General features: G+C 46.5%; 1 protein-coding gene across 4 annotated transcripts in view; it reads left to right on the top strand.

Annotated features, from left to right (window-relative positions):
- Nucleotides 1-17,351, top strand: part of FHL2 (four and a half LIM domains 2) — a 75,349-nt gene that overhangs the window by 20,308 nt on the left and 37,690 nt on the right. The window contains exon 1 of one of the 4 annotated variants that reach the window (XM_012471490.2): nt 11,183-11,203. The exons of 1 other annotated variant lie outside the window; for it this stretch is intronic. The gene's annotated coding sequence lies outside the window, so the exon portion shown is untranslated. Of the gene's footprint in view, nt 1-11,182; nt 11,204-11,736; nt 11,757-11,890; nt 11,980-17,351 lie in introns of those variants that run through there. 2 more of the 4 variants (XM_064371433.1, XM_012471488.3) reach the window with 2 other exon arrangements.

Here is a 17,351-nt window from a genome sequence, read left to right as displayed (position 1 = left end):
GGAGAGGCTGAGGCAGGAGAATTGCTTGAATTTGGGAGGTGAAGGTTGCAGTGAGCTGAGTGAGATCCTGCCACTATACTCCAGCTTGGGCAACAGAGCGAGACTCTATCTCAAAAACAAAACAAAACAAAAAGGCTTTAAATCTCTTGAGTGATAAGAGTACTTTTGTATGCTAATGAAATACTGGTGGCTGGGGAGTCCTAGGCAGCTTCAGGATGGGGGCTGATCACTGGAAAAACCAAGGCATGACTAGAGGGTTGGGACTTTCAGCCCCAACCACAACCTCCCAGGAAGACAGAGGCACTCAAGGTTAAGTTGATCACTAGTGGCCAATGGTCTAATCAATCAGGCCTATGCAAGGAAGCCTCCATGAAAACCCAAAGGACAGGGTTCAGATGGGCATCCAGATGGTTGAACATGTGGAGGTTCCTGGAGGGTGGTGACCGCATGCCTTCCCCCTGCCTTGTTCTGTATCCCACAAATCTTTATAATACATGGGTAAACATAAATAAAGTGCTTCCCTCAGTTCTGTGAGTTGCTCTAGCAAATTAACGGAATCCAAAGAGGGGTTCTAGGACTCCCCTCCCCAATTAATAGCCTGTTGGTCAGAAGTATAAGTGACAACCTACTACTTGGATGTGGCATCTGATGTTTGGGGCAGCAGTCTTGTGGGACTGCACCCTCAACCTGTGGGATCTAACTCTGGGCATATAGTGTCAGAATTGAATTGAATTTGAGGACACCCAGCTGGTGTCTCCTGGAGAATCACTTGCAGAATTGCTTGGTATGTGGGGGAGAAATCACACTCATCTGGGGTTACAGAAGTGTTCTGTTTTGTGAGCATCCAATAGGAAAAAAACAGCTTGGGGTTGGGCATGGTGGCTCACATCTGTAATTCCACGGCTTTAGGAAGCCAGAGTGAGAAAACTGCTTGGGCAGGAGTTCAAGACTAGCCTGGACAACATAGCAAGACCTTGTCTCTACAAAAACAAAAATAAAAGTAAATTAGTTGGGTATGGTGGCGCACCTGTGGTCCCAGCTTCTCAGGAGGCTGAGGTAGGAGAATCACCTGAGTCCAGGAGTTTAAGGTTACAGTGGGCTGTGATTGTGCCACTGCACTCCAGCCTGGGTGACAGAGCAAGACCCCGCCTGTAAAAATATTTTTGTAAACTGTTTTTCTCTGATATCTTACAAAGTTATATGGTAAGTAGCACTTAGCTTGGTTGTTAACTGCCAGAATAGCTCCATGGAGAGGTGTTGTTCCTCTTTTCTTTAAAAGAAAGTGGAAAGAAAATAGTTTCCTTAGCCTGACTAGAAAAAGAAATCAGGCTTTATGCTTCTTGATCTTGGAAAATGTTCAGTCCATTTTTGTCAGGAGGGTGAAGAAATAAGGAAGAGGGTTGAGGAGAGGCTTTGCTTTTCTGTTTTGACTATTTTGTTTTGTTTTTTTTTGAGACGGAGTTTCGCTCTTGTTACCCAGGCTGGAGTGCAATGGCGTGATCTCGGCTCACCGCAACCTCCGCCTCCTGGGTTCAAGCAATTCTCCTGCCTCAGCCTCCTGAGTAGCTGGGATTACAGGCACGTGCCACCATGCCCGGCTAATTTTTTGTATTTTTAGTAGAGATGGAGTTTCACCATGTTGATCAGGATGGTCTCGATCTCTTGACCTCGTGATCCACCTGCCTCGGCCTCCCAAAGTGCTGGGATTACAGGCGTGAGGCACCGCACCTGGCTGTTTTGACTATTTTATTTCTTGTGCTAGTTGAGAAGGAGAAGCTTTAAGGATGGGTCATGAGAGCTCAGAAACTGATCACTGCCTTGCTCCGTGAGGCAGCCTGGTGGAAGGGACAGAACCAGGAAATGTGAGCAGTCACACCATCACACACTGTCCTGATTTGCATCCTGTCCTTCTGCACCATTAACTCTGACTTTGAACACATTATTTGCCCTCTCTGGGCCTCAGTTTCCTTACCTGTAGAACTGAGCTATGTAGAATTTCTTCCTTTTTTCCCATTAGACCTCTTATACCACCATCTCCACACCCTCCATTGCCACTGACCCTCAGCCCACTGCAATGTGCTTCTGTCCCCATGATGCCACTGAGCACATCCAGATGTCACTAACAGCCACTGTGCTGCCACATGCAACACACTCCCAGCAGCCCCTGGCCACCACTCCTTGGCTATGTCAGTCACTGACTTCACTGTACTGGCTCCTGGCTCTTTCTCCCTCTCCTTCCTTGATGCTTCCTTCTCAGTCACCTCTGTGGATACTGCCCCCTAAACCTTAGGCTGCCCTGGAACTTGACCTTCAACCCACTCTTAACCATTCACATTCTTTCTTGCATGACCTCACTCACTTTCCTGGTTTATTTATTTGCTCTTTTGCTTTACTGATTTTTACCTACCATTTGGCTAATGACCCCTATGTTCATACCACCAGCTCCAACCTTCCCCCTGAATCTCACGTTTCTACAAGTTTAGGAAATTTTTCTATTTGGATGGCTGTCCCCAAACTGTTTCTGCTTCAATTGGTCAAATTTGAATTCATCTCCACCACCAGCCTGTTTTTTCTATTTTCCTGTTGATTATACCTTTTGGTTATCTAAGATACCTTTGCCTTCTGGGTTCAAGCAATTCTCGTTCAAGCTTAGCATAATGATCTCAAGGCTCATCTGTGTTGGAGCGTGTGTTAGAATTTCCTTCCTTTTTCAGTGTGAATAAGAGCCCATTGTATGGATGTACTACATGTTGCTCAGGCATTCACCTATCTACGGAAGCTTGGGTTGCATCCACCTGTTGGCTATCGTGAATAATGCTGCTGTGAACATGAGTGTGCAAGTATTTCTTCCAAACCCTGCTTTCGATTCTATTAGGGAGTATACTTTCCATATCTTAACCTTGACCAGAACTAAATGGAATTTCATCGTTACCCAGCTGGCTCCCTCCCTTCCAGTCACACTGGACTTTAAGCCTTAGAAGCGATGGTTGAGATTTATTCACCTTGGTGGCATTGTGAGGATGAGTCACTTAGCAAACAACTTCCTGCTGAATAGTTTTCTCCTGGCACTCTACTCAATCCAAGTACTAGGAGAAGGACACCCTGTGAACTTTTTTTTTGTTTTTTTGAAATGGAGTCTTGCTCTGTCACCCAGGCTGGAGTGCAATGACACAATCTCAGCTCACCGCAACCTCCGCCTCCCTTGAACGCCTCCGGGTTCAAGCCATTATCCTGCCTCAGCTTTCTGAGAAGCTGGGATTACAGATACCCACCACCATGCCCAGCTAATTTTCATACTTTGAGTAGAGACAGGATTTTATCATGTTGGTCAGGCTGATCTTGAACTTCTGACCTCAAATGATCTGCCCGCCTCGGCTTCCCAAAGTGCTGGGAACCATGAGAACTTTTAAAGTCAAAAAGGTCCTAAGTTCAGGACCATTTACAAATTCTTCATTTCTAAGGTGAGGATTCTAGGTAAGTAGAAAAAAAGAATTTATCTAAAACCAGGAGTAAGAGACAAGGTTTATCAAGCTGTGCTTGAAAAAGAATGAGGGAAAAAACATTGTACATTATACTTTGTTTTTTTTAAAAAAAAAAACTCGGTATATGACAGCATTGACAGTTTTTATCTTAAAAAGTTACATTTTAAATCAAACTCAAAGACAATACTAGGAAATTGTGCTGATAACCTTTAATGTGTCTACAGTTTAGGACATAGTGGGTGTCAGTCTGCCTTAATTTTAGAATCTGTTTTTTGGCTGAAACAAGAAATAATGGATCTAGAGATTAGCATGATGATGGTTATATACACACACCTGTGTCCACAAAGGCTCACTGGTACTTCTCTTCTGTTGGGTCTCATTACTGTTTCCCTCTCCCTTTTAAATTTCACGAAGATTCAGTTAGCAAGCTGTAGGTTCAGGGTCAAAACGGCGGACATTTTGTAAATGATGAAATGGAATGTAGAATCTTAAAAACCTTCTATGTACTGGCCCCATGACGTCTCCCCTGAGGTTGGCTCAACGTGCAGCACTTGGCTTCCTAGAATAACTAAGTCCATTTTCGAATGTTGGCAGCTGTGACTGCCACCCCCAGGGTCCGGCACTGCTAACTTCTCTCTGGAAGGATTACTCATTCCATTGCTCCTCACCTTAAATCTGGCAGCATTTTTGTCCACCAGTGAGGACACCTCAGGTTTCCAGCACAACACACAAGCTGATACAGGAAGACGCACATACCACACACTTCCCTCTGCTTGCCTGTGCCAAGAATCCTTCTCGTCTGAGAAAGACCAAAGTGTTGGTTTTGGACGCCACCACCAAATAATAGCATAGGATGCAACACATTTCCCAGAGATGAGCAGTCAAAACTTTAGACTTCAAAAGGCATCACCCTGCTAAATCTGCTAACAGGTGGCTTAGCACCATTCAGGTGATATCTACTGAGAGACTGGTGCTGTCAGAGACCCTCCATTAAAATAGGTCATGGCCTCTGACACAGACTCCCATTTAGTTTAACCCTCACCTCTCCAACTGCCAAGAGACTGGTCATGGACCCTCCAGAAGAAGAGAAAACAATTCATTTTGCAGCTGTGTGGGGTTATCTGCTCAGGGAAAGCAGGCGTGCAAGTTATGACTGGGAATTTCCAAGTCATGTAATCCTAATGTTGCCATGAGAAGGTGAAGCAACTCCCAATAACCTGCCTGGGTTTAAGACTGCCCAGGGGTTCTCCCAGCTGGCAAGCTGCCTCTCTGGCCTCTGCCTGATTCCTTTTGGGAAACAAAACTGTCTCGCTGCCCTTCTGCTCTGAATCTGATTCTAGGTTGGACTTAAGTTAGCAAACTTCTCCTGTGTCTTGATTCTGGTGTGACTCCTGAACTCTGTCTGGGTCCTGCCTTCTGGATGGCAGACTCAGTTTTCAGCTCTGTCTGAGTTTGCAAAGTCGTCTCAGCATCCCCAGCCCAGCCTGGTAACTGGGCTGAGCTCCTGGTATTCCTGATCCTCAGCAGTGTCCCTTCATTCCGGTGAACTTGGCACAGGACTCCTGTGGGAGCCCAGGCATGAGTCGGCTTGCTCTCCTGGCAGAGATGCTAGGGCAGGTTTCCCAGGCAGGAACTGTGGCTTTGTTACCTGCTTCGTGGAAAAGTGCAGCCACGTGTTTTTCCAGTCTGATTCACACAGGCAGCTCCAGGTCTTCAGGGGAATCAAGAACAACTAGCACTAAGATGGCTCCAAGGTGGATTTTATGTCACCCCTTTGTGTTATTTTTCTGGGACAAAGAGGCTAGATGGGCATGTGAACGATAATATCACATTATTTACTAGCACATCAGAAATGGGGCTCTCTCAAACTATGAACAAAATGGTATTATTGTTCCTAAGCACACACGCATATTTAAACTGGCACCAAGCTGTTAATTATGTTAATGCCTTTATTGCACAAAAATGTAAAATCTACCATTAACTTGGAGGCTGACATGAAGAGCTGGCAAATCTCCCCTCTCCTTCCCTATCTGGCTATCTTGCTGGGCTTATAATGCCAGGGCCTACTTGGAATGGCCACAGCCACACATGGGCATCACGGGAGACCATCGGGGGCAACTTCATCTTCTTCTTCTGAAACGATTCTCGACTTTCAGAAATCAGCAGGTGAATTATACCCAGTGCCGCGTTTGCACATATAAATTGCACACCTGCCAAGTACAGAATCCTTGAATATTTCCCCAACAAAAACTTCCTTTGGCTTGCTTTCCCCATAGTCTTTCTTTCCCTCACTTGCCCATTTTTCCTGCAGAGGGTATCCTGTTGTTCTCACTGGGCCTGCTCTTCCCAGGTGGACTCTGAGGCTCCTTCTCTGTGAGCTAAAACCTCGTAGCCTGAAGGCATTCTCCTCCGCTGGGCCATAGCCCCTCCCCTCAGCCATTCCTACCGCCACCTCCTGCTGCTTTCTTGCACCCACAGAGAGGGCACCATGGCCTGGTGCTTCCTCAGCTCAGCCTGGTCTCCCCTCTGCTCAGCCTGGTCTCACGTTGGATGTAGGGTCCCTCTGAAACTGCTGCCTCTCTTCTGAGAGCTTCAGATGGAAAGGGAAAGAAAGTAATCTTTCAAGACTCTGAGTCTAAACCCACTCCAGGTCTCACCTTCCTACACCAAAAATGCCACCCTATCAGCAGTTGAAATATACTGATAAGATGAACATCATGGTCGTAGTAGTGATGATGAATGATTGCTCCCCCAAACTCCACATCTAGGATCTGGGCCATCAGCAGTACTCGCTAACTGTCTGCCCCATTAGTTCTGCTCCAGCCAGGACCTGCTGTCCTTTCTCTGCATCCGTGTGCCAGTTGTAAATGAGGAAGAAAGACCTGTCCAAAATAAATGAATTCTAGATACAAAGCCAACTGGCTGGGTGAAGGTGTTCTTCTCGTAAAGGAAGGCTGTGATTCTGCAAGTGCCAAAGTGCTGGTTCCAGCGTTGGCCGGAAAGTGTTCTAAGGCAGCCTGCGCATGCTCACGTCAACATTAGGATTACATGACTTGGAAATTCCCAGTCATCCCTGTGGGTTCGGATGCTGACGGTCGAGGAAGGTGTGCATGTATTAGTCTAATCTATCTTTTGAAAATATTTACACACCCAAAATATGTGCAAGTGAGGGGAAAATACCAGTTTCTCAATCCAAGTGAATCCACCTTAAAATAGGTAGGGTTGAAAGGCAATGGTCCTATGTGGGCCATCCCTGCTGGCTGCCTAGCAAAAGCACACCCCGACTGTGGAGGGTGCCTCTGCAAAGCCACAGAAGAGTTGTTGTCATGGCAAGTAGGCCTGCTTCCACAAATGACACATACTCATGCTGGTAGAGATGAAAGAAACTTTATGCAATTTCTCTGGGAGACAGAATTTTTGTTTAACTTTGTATGTGACATTTGTACAGAAAAATTTTTTTAAGCATTTGTTAGAAAATCAACACACCCCAAGCAGAAACTAAAGACATGAATTCCCCAGATAGACTCCTAAAAATGAAGATGGTGGCTTCAGTTTGCAGAATGCAGACTTCAAGGAAGTCCCTCCATGAGTGATCTTCTCTGTGATTAAGGCCTAGGCTGATGGTGGTGCTGGTGGTGGTGGAGAAGGATTGGGGAAGGAGAAGCAGCCCCTCACTAGTGAAGAAAAGCTGGACTCTGAGACAGAAGCACCACCCCCAGAACGTCCACATGCACACTTCCCTGCAGCCTCATTTTCAGCTCTTCATTGTACCTGTGGATGCTGTAACCTGGGGGTTACTTCCATTAATTCAGGCAGAGATTCCCACTTTGCATCTGCTGACATCTGGAAGGCCAGACTCTTGGCTTTGCTTTAATTCAGGTTAATTGCCAACTGGATCTCAGAGCAAAGCCCAAATAATTCAACTGCCTAAATGGGAAATGGGCCTGATGTGTTTGATCTGAGCAGGGCCATATAGAGCCAATGGATAGCAGCCTTTTATTGGCTTAGGCATTTTCAAGAAAACTGAATTAAATTCAGTGATACTGATAAAGTTACAAAGTGCTGTGAACACAGATACAAATGTCTCAGTTCTTGCTCACAGTCTTTCCTCTGTTATTATAAATATGGGAAAGACGGTGTGGACTGGTCAAAAATGAGGCTATGATGGCTACCCATGCAGCCTTCCTAGTGGGAATACTTTATTTGATCTAAGGATAAACAGGAGTCTGCCAGGTGGAAGAGAGTGAGGAAGGGAGTTCCAGGAGTCACAGGATGAAAGGTGTCTCCCCTCACTGGCCAAAGGTGGAAGGTGTGAGGTGCAAAGGGAATGAGCGGGGAGGGTTCTCAAAGACTCTCCTGCACAGGATTGCAGTATCTGCTTCCGTGTCCTCCTCATTTTCCAAACGTATTCTTAGAAAAAGAAAACCTCTCAAGCATTCTCTCCATCTGCTTCTGGCCTGACCTGGAAACTCAAGGGACCAGAAGCAATACAGCAATACAGATAGACCCTCCATGCCAAGAGGGTGGGAAAGAGAACTGAGTCCAGAAAATGTTAGCTAGATTACATTACAGCCATGTGCCAAATGGAAATCAAATTTCAAGTTATTAAAAGGAAGGCAAAAAAAGAAAAGAAAAGAAAAAGCCCTCAAGTTTAAAGACGGCTACATGAATAGTTGAGATATCTGATAGTGATTCACCGCTGGACCCCCTCTAGCCCCCGTGGAGACAGTGACTTTTCTGGTCTTACTGAGGAGTAATTGCTCAGAATCTCTGACTCTGCATATGATTTCAGGGATATTTATAGAGTTAGGATGACCCAGAATTTTTGAAGTTTTTTTATTTTTGGCAAATAGTCTTGCCAGGAGATGCTGAAGGTCAGGTATTTTAGAAAATCTGTTTCTGGTATTTCGGCAGTCAACTACTATGCAATGAGGGAGAAAGAAGCTTGGTTGTTCCAGGAAGCTCTGTTATGACTCCCAGGTCCAATTTTAAAGCACCTTCTGAAATACATGAAGGATATTCCTAAACTTGCTCTCTAGAAGAACTTAAAGCATAGCTTTTCATCACACACAAATCTGTACCATGGGGCAGAATTAGCCACAGGAGACATTCTCAATTGTCAATCAGCCATAAAAATGGCTTGAAGAAAAAACAGATAATGGGAAGTAACTCTTTAAAGTAAGAAGAGAGGTGGTACATTGTTTGTTTCACAGGTAAGGTAAAGAAGACACAAAAAGTGAAGGGTGTTACCTGTGGCCACACACACTGCTCCATAGGAGCTCCTGGGCCTGGAGTTCGCCCCTCCCTCCTACAGCTTGGCCAGTCCAGGTTCTTTCTGGCCAGACCATTTGGATTTTCTGTTAATGACCCTAATCAAAGCTGAAATAGCACAAAATGACTGGTGGCAGTGGAGAGAGAACCTGGGATTTCAAATTTTTAATGTTGACTCATAAAGTTAATTCACAAAGACTAACAGATTTCAGTGTGGTTTAAAATAAACATTCTTGCTGGGCATGGTGGCTCACGCGTGTAATCCCAGCGCTTTCGGAGGCCAAGGCAGGAGAATCGTTTGAACCAGGGTGAGCAGAGATTGCCCCACTGCATTCCAGCCTGGGTAACAGTGAGATTCCATCTCAAAAATAATAGTAATAAATAAAATAAACATTCTGAAAAATAAGTGAGGCATAAAACTCCCATTTCAGAAATTCCTGGTATTTCAGGTATTTTAGGGAAGCAAATAGTTCATTCAAAAGAGAATTTTGCTAGGTTTGCACAGACTTTGGACATTAATACTTCCTTTAAATGGATTTCGGAATCATTGACAGAGGAAAAACAGAAGTAAAACTGCAAGAGAAGGCAAGCAGACACATGAATAGATTGCTGCTGAAAAGGACTGAAATCAGAGACAAAGAGATCTCAAACAAGAAGCAAAATTTTTTAGAGTCTACCTTAGAAATACTTTTCGTCTGAAACCATCCAGCAACATTTACTAGCCCAAATGAACTGTGAGTGTGAATACTTTCATTTTATTGGTCACTGATGCACCAAACATAGCCTTTCTTAATGCGGTATCAAAGCCACACTGGAAACTTGTATCCAGTGCTCCAAATAAACTCTAACCACGGATGGGAAACTCGGAATCATGGAGTTGTTTGTGGATTTGGCTCAAAGTCAGGCATGTTTTGAGGCTTTAAACACTATTTACATCCAATAAATGAGTTTGTGAAAAAGGAGAGAGGCAAGAAACGGGATATGGAAATTTTCTATCTCGAGAGAGAGCCAAGCATGTTCCCTCCTAACCAGAGCAGGGCAGAAGCCGAAAGGGAAGGAAAAAAGCCTGCCCTTTGTGGAAAGCTGAGCTTTTCCTGAAAGTCTGACAGGCAAAGGAACAAAGTTTGAATCCTGCAAGATCATCGCTGTAACCAGATCAAGTTTCTCCTGTTTGCTGGAGGCCCTTGGGTCTGCCATCACAACTGCACCCAGCCCACGGGCACAGGCAGGTGCAGACCCTGCCTGTAGAGTCATCTTCCATAGACTTTCCTGTTGGATCTGGGCAAACAGTGTTTTCAGAAAAAGTGAATCCAGCTTTCTGAGCCACCGCCCTGGGATCTGCTACTGTGTCATAAGAAGACATGCAGGGTCCTGCCTCCTGACCCCGCTGCCAGGAGGGGAGCTGGTTTGATCATTCCTGACCCCTTCCCGCCAACCTTTATGATCTTAGACACTTTCTCACCTTCCAACCATGTGAGGCAATTAAGAACGACTACCTCTGAATCAAGCGCAAATCATCCACCAGTTTCTTGGCCAAGGTTTGAGTGGGAGGAACAGCTTGTGTGAAATCCTTTAACGGTGACAAAATGCTTAAAAATCTTAATGGCAGTGGTCAGTCAGGGTAACAAACTTAGGGAGGTCTGACCCTCCCAGCTCATATTTTCATGTGTTCACTTTCTTCCTGGCAATGATGAGGTCATCCTAATCCCCCTGGGGTAGCCCTCATCCAGGTAGGAGGCTACTGTTTGTCCCTGCACAGATGGAACTAGCCCACCAGCAGCCCTCTCACAACTCCACCACAGGGTGGCAGTTTCAAGCACACTCCTAGAAGCTCTGCCTTTGGCCTCTCCCAGAGAATGAAATTTCAGCATTTGTACAGCTCAGACCCACTGGCTGCAATTTTTCTACCTCCTGTTTACCTAGGTGAAGTAACTGACAGAGGAAGTAATACTTTCAACTGTTTAGAGTTCCTGAGTCTAGTCTATGTTTAGTCTATCTCTACTCCACTCTCCCTCCCCCACTCCAGAAACTGACATTTCGTAGTTTTCTGGTAAATTACTGAGTCCAGAGTTGGAAGCCCTAAGAGGTGTTTTTTTTTTGTTGTTTTGTTTTTTTGTGACGGAGTTTCGCTCTTGTTACCCAGGCTGGAGTGCAATGGCGCGATCTCAGCTCACCGCAACCTCCGCCTCCTGGGTTCAAGCAATTCTGCCTCTGCCTCCTGAGTAGCTGGGATTACAGGCACACGCCACCATGCCCAGCTAATTTTTTGTACTTTTAGTAGAGACAGGATTTCACCATGTTGACCAGGATGGTCTCGATCTCTTGACCTCGTGATCCACCTGCCTCGGCCTCCCAAAGTGCTGGGATTACAGGCGTGAGCCACCGCGCCCGGCACAAAGGATTCTTTACGGTCATCTGTGGGGTTCATTTCACGAAGAAGCATCTTCAGGGTAAGAAAGAAAAAAGTCCAAGATGCAAATATATGCCAGGCACAGGCCTCCTGAGAAGTGGCCCTATCCTTCCTCCCTCCGCCGCCCCCCGCCCCTCCTCGGGTTTCGCCAGCTCCCCCTCCACGGCCCCCCACTACCCGCCGCTCCTGGGAGCAGGCAGAGGTCCCGGCGTGAGCAGACCCCTGCCACTGCGCCCCGGCCTCGTCCGAAACTCGCGCCCGAGAGCCCACGCCCGAGGCGACGCTCGGGATAACCACGGTGCTCCAAGGACCCGGAGGGCACGAAGAAAGAGCCCTGGCGAACAAAGGGGACGGGCCGGGAGCGCCGCAGCCTGGGCCGGGGGCCCGGCGACCGCGAGGCCTGGGGGCGCCCGTCCCCCGCGCCCCACGCCCGGTGCCAGCGAGCGCAGGCGTGCGTCTCCTTATATGGTCAAATGACACGGCGGGGGTTCTCGAGGGCGGGAGCCGCGCTGGGCTGCACTCGGCCGGCCCCGGAGCTGCAGTCACCAGCCGCCTGCCCGCCCGGTCCGGAGTCCCCGGCCCGCTGCGGCGCCGTGAGTACCTCCAACCCCCGGCGCCCCGGAGGGAGGGCGAGGGGCTTAGGCACCGGGGCTCGGAAGAGGGGGCCGAATCCCCATGCGAGACCGGGCGAGAGGGGAGCAGAGCCGGAGTTGGGGAGCTGGGGAGAGGAGAGCAGAGCTGGGGTCGGGGAGACCACGGGGAGAGGGGAGCCGAACCGTGCGGGGAGAAGCCGGGAGAAAGGAGCTGAGCTGTGAGGTACACCCGGGAGAGGGGCGCCGATCCCTGGGGGTGCGGGGTGGAAAGACCTTGGGGAGAGGGGAGAGGAGCAGTGGGAGGGGGGTAGACTCTGGGGGCGCCGGAGCTCAGAGGAGCCCACCGACCCATCCCCAGAGGGAGGACTGCAGTCCACGTCCTCACCAGGTGGGGCACCGCCATGCGGGCAGGGCCCGGGCGAGCCTGGGCAAAGGCTGGCAGCGGGTCCCAGCCGGCGGCTGCAGGGAGGCGACGCTGTCCCCCTGCTTCCAGGCCCGACTCCCGAGCGGGTTGTCCTGGCATGGTGGTCTGCGCGGGGGTGTCCGGGCTATTTTTCTTTAGTAGAAATAAATGGAGTTTGCAGTGTGACCTCGCTCCTTGACTCGGATAGACGTTTAGTAACTGAACCATTTGGTTTTTAAAAAATGGCTTATTTTAAATGAAAAAGATTAAGTTTTTCTTAAGTCACACTCATGTGATATCTTTGCCTACCAGAAATTGAGGGAAGAAAATATTGAGTGTTTTTCTGATTTTAAATGAATCAGTCATATTTACTTTCATATCTCCAATGGGGTTTTCAATGGAACTAGGCTAACCCTGTTAGCTGAAATGTGTGGCTGGCCTCCACGCAGTAGTGAACTTAGCGCTGAACTTAAGGCCCGCACTCCCTTCCACATATTTTGGAAGGTAATAAATCAAAATTTGGGCTTGGAATCGGGAGAACGGTCTTTAAAACAACTCCAAATACATCTCACATATTTGGTGCTGACTCTACTAATGAGTGTCTTATAATAATAAAGGAAAGTAAAAAATACTAAAAACACTATCCTGAAGGTGTTTTAGACAAAACAAACAAACAAAACAAAACAAAACAAAAAACATTTGCAGCAAGTCTTAGTAGTACAGGAATTCCTATCAATTAAAGTCTACCAATTAAACTTTAACAAAACCAAACTCAAAGAACGTTTTATTGTGCATTTATATAAATTTTTTTCAAGTGTTACTAGATTTAGATCACCCCACAATTTAAAAGACCATCAATGAATGCATAGAATTGTGTTTCCATGGTGTTTATTAGCCTGCCATAGTTTAAAATGCATTTCCACGGTCACAAGTCAATGAAGGCTGTTGATGGGCATACTACAGAGCAGGAACTGTTCTGGGCACATAGGTTCCTCCTCATTTTAGTTTACCGTCTCACAAACAGCCACAGGGAGATGCGGTAGGCTAGAGGATGCTGGGGACTGCATCTAGGCGGCCTGAATTCACATCTGGGTTTCTCAGCCTGTGCAGTGTGGGCCAAGTCACTTAATCTTGTGGTGTCTCCATTTCCTCCACTGGGAAACAGGGACAATGCTGTTGTCTTTTTGGCAGGTTGTTTAAAAGCCTGCACATCATAGACAGTGTATACATATTTGATAGCCTCATTTTTACAGGTAAAGACACTGAAAACAAAGATCAAAGCAACTTTAACTCAGGGTTTTTCAGCCTCTAAATGGTAGCCCTGAGATCTGACCCCAGGCAGCTTAACTTAATAACCTGAGTTCTAACCACTAAACACACCAAGGGAGGAACATTTGAACATTTCTTTTTTTAAAAAACATTTGAATATTTCTGTGAGGCCTTATGCTGCATACTTTGACCCAAGATTGCTTGTTAAACCACTTCCAGTACTGAAAGCTGTTTAAATTGCAGTCAAAAACACCCAGTAGAATATTGCCAAAAAAAAAAAAAATCAGACTGGCTAATTAGGAGGAGTTTACTCCTGTCTTGTGCCGAGGGCCAGTTACTCAGTCTCTGTGACTCAGTCTGCCTCCTCCGTCAGCGTAGGGCTTGAGTTGGTAAGCTGTTCTCTTGACTCAGATGCCATGAGGTACAAAGTTCCTTGAGCTTGGGTGAATGGAAACATGAGACGTTGAGTTCTTCTGTGTAGTTTTATCATGAGAATTTTATCAAAGCCACATTTATTAAGTGTTCATCTCAGGTTGCATTATACTGAGGTCACTTCCTCAAGATGACCATCTGAAGCAAAATGCATGTGCTCTCACTAGTGGCTGAGAACTGAGTCTTCCTGGAGACTAGGCTGGCATTTTGACTTTGGGGTGAGTCAAGTGAATTTCCTCTGTCATCCTGAATTGTGGATTTCAGTTTTAGCTCCTGTGATGGTTACTTTCATGTGTCAGCTTGACTGGCCATGTGGTGCCCAAACATTTGGTCATGTGTTCTGGGTGTGTCTGGGAGGGTGTTTTGGATGAGATGTACATCTGAGTGGGTACACTGAGTTAAAGCAGGTTGCTCTCCATAATGTGAGGGGCCTTGTCAAAACAGTTGAAGGCCTGAATAGAACAGGAAGACTGAGGAAGAGGGAACTCCTCCAACTGGACTGCTTGAGCTGGGACATTTGTCCTTTCTGCCTTTGGACTCAGACTGAAACATTGGCTCTTCTTGGGTCTATAGAGTCTGCTGTTTTCAGACTGCAGCTTGCACCATTGGCTCTCCTGGGTCTCCAGCCTGCTGACTGCAGGTCTTGGAACTTTTTTACCTTTGTAATTGCATGAGCTATATCATTGCAATAAATCAATGTATATCTCTTATTGGTTCTATTTTTCTAGAAAATCCTACTACTATAGCTCTCTTGTAACATCTACTTAAAAATTCTCCCCACCAGCTGTCATTCTCCCTTTCCTAAGATTTGATCACTGCTTTGCTCCTGGGAGTCTTGGCTTTCCTCTTACGGTTAAACATGCCCCCTGCATGGGGATGTCACGAGGGGTCTGGAGAAGCATCTGGTCTCCCAGGTCCAACCCAGTGCTCATGGGTAGTGTCACACCTGGTGTGAACTCAAGACTTCACACTCATACTCAGACTTCATGACCCAAGCCTTTACTGCCCCGATTCTGTCTGCAGCCTCAAGATCCTCCAGGCATACGGTCCTGAGTGAGGTGAGGGACATCTGTGGCAGAAGCAGTGGCCTTCTTTTCATGGATAAACAGAATTAATGTCAGAATGTCCTTGTAGTATGTAAATATGGAGCTTGTCAGTCAACAAGGAAATAGACCTCTCTGTTTGGGTTAATACAACTTTTGGAACCAGTAAGAAGCCAGCAGTCAATGAATGAAGCAGAATGAAGTGTGCAAGCCTCTTGGGACAGAGTCCTCTTGCAGTGCACCAGAGAAACCCCACAGAGCGGCAGGACTGAAGTGAGAAGGAGGTGGCCAGTCATTCATGGAAGTTGCTGGACACCAAGGGAAAGGCCAGCATGGGGGTGGGGGGTCATAGGCACCTCAGATATCCACAAGAGTCAACAGCGATCGGCACTTGGGAGGAGAGAGAAGAACCCTGCCATGAGCAAAAGTGGGTGTTTTCATTTTGTAGGTGTAGAAGTGTTCAGAACTCCCTCAGGGAAGGCATGGTGGAGCAGTAGCACGCAGGATGCGGTCTCCCTCTGTCCCCACACTGGTGTGATTGATGGGCGTGAGGCCATCAGCCATTCTAGCCTGTGCATCTGTGGTTGTCCTGCAGTGCTGCAGTTGACGTGTTTTGGGATTAAACGACAAGATGGGATCTTAAAGGTGATTTAAATTATTTGGAACTAAGGCCGGGCATGGTGGCTCACACCTGTAATCCCAGCACTTTGGGAGGGCAAGGCTGGCAGATCACAAGGTCAAGAGATCGAGACCATTCTGGCCAACATAGTGAAACCCCGTCTCTACTAAAAATACAAAAATTAGCTGGGCATGGTGGAATGTGCCTGGAGTTGCATCTACTTGGGAGGCTGAGGCAGGAGAATCACTTGAACCCGGGAGGTGGAGGTTGCAGTGAGCTGAGATCGCACCACTGCACTCCAGCCTGGTGACAGAGCAAGACTTCATCTCAAAAAAAAAAAAAAAAAATTATTTGGAGCTAGAACTAGACTGGAACTCCTTGATAGACTGTTTTATCTTGCTTCCCAGTGCCTCACAGAGCACATGGGAAACGGTGGTTACTCAACACATTCTTGTCTGCTGGGTTCAAAAGGCTGAAGGACATCAAAACGCATGTAACTCTCTTGTAGGCATGGACTTTGGATCAGAAACTTGATATTTATTGTTTTCCCATTTCTTTTTTTATTCAATATTCAAAGAATAATTCAGAAGACAGCAGTTTACCTTATTCAAGCATTGCCTCACACAGAACTATCAGAGATGAAGATTTTTATTTACTTATTTTTATTTTTAGTTGGAAGTTACCAGTTTATGTAAACTACAGTACACCTCTGACACCTGCCTGTACATGCTTATAGTAAAGGCTCATTAAATTAATCCATAAATATATTATACAGTAGGAAGCACAGTCAGTTTTACATCTTACAAACTAAGATTGTTTAAAAATCCAACAATTTAAAATAGATTTCAAGTGGATGCTAGATACACCTTTTTCGTTCTTTTTCTCTTTTCTTTCTTTCTTTCTTTCCTTCTTTCTTTCTTTCTTTCTTCTCCTCCCTCCCTCCCTCCCTCCCTCCCTCGACAGGGTGCACTGTGTTGCTCAGGCTGGAGTGTAGTGGCTATTCACAGGTGCCATCATAACTCACTATAGTCTCAAACTCCTGGGCTCAAGCACTTCTCCTGCCCCAGCCTCCCAGGTAGCTAGGACTGCAGGCACACACCACCATTTCCAACTGATACAATTTTTTTTTTCTTTTGTAGAGACTGGGTCTTATACTATGGCCCAGGCTGGAGCATAGTGGCAGCCCTGCAGCTCACTGCAGCCTTGAACTCTTGGGCTCAAGTGATTCTCCCACTTTAGGAAGTCCAAGGCTTGATCCATTATTCTAGTTTATAAAACAGCAACTTTCCTTGACCTGATGGCCCTCTCCATTTCATCAGAATTTCTATTTAAAACAGACCATTTAGCTACATGAATGAAGAGTGTTGGGAGTGAGCTGTTTTTGTGTGTAGATACTCCCATCCATAGGAAAACAAAATGGTGCGGGATGTTCTCGGAGCACATTTCCAGGTGTGAGAGTCCTGTGCCTTTGGATGGAGGATCTTTGATTTAGGCACCGCATGTCTGTAGAACATCAGGGCCTTCTGCTGACACCTGGAGCCTGTGTTGGAGATCTCTGTGTTCTTCCTAAAGCAGGCATGACTCGCAGCTGGCTTTTTGCTTCTTGACCTGGCCAGGCCTCATCCTGGACTGTGCAGCTGTGTGTTCACATGGGATTGGAGTCCAAACATAATAACAAGAGTTCTATACACTGTGAAAGCAGCAGCTTATCTGGAAGGAGGGATGAGGGCAGCGATGGAACCTCATGATGTCATATGCCAAAGCACAGTACATGTTGGGTTTGCTTTGCAGAGTGGATTGCTCACATATGTTCCTCATTTTTCATGCTT

Source organism: Aotus nancymaae, unplaced genomic scaffold (assembly GCF_030222135.1).
Source record: "Aotus nancymaae isolate 86718 unplaced genomic scaffold, 86718_ANA_hifiasm-v0.15.2.pri h1tg000131l, whole genome shotgun sequence".
Taxonomy (NCBI): domain Eukaryota; kingdom Metazoa; phylum Chordata; class Mammalia; order Primates; family Aotidae; genus Aotus; species Aotus nancymaae.
This window is presented reverse-complemented; position numbering and strand designations above follow the sequence as displayed.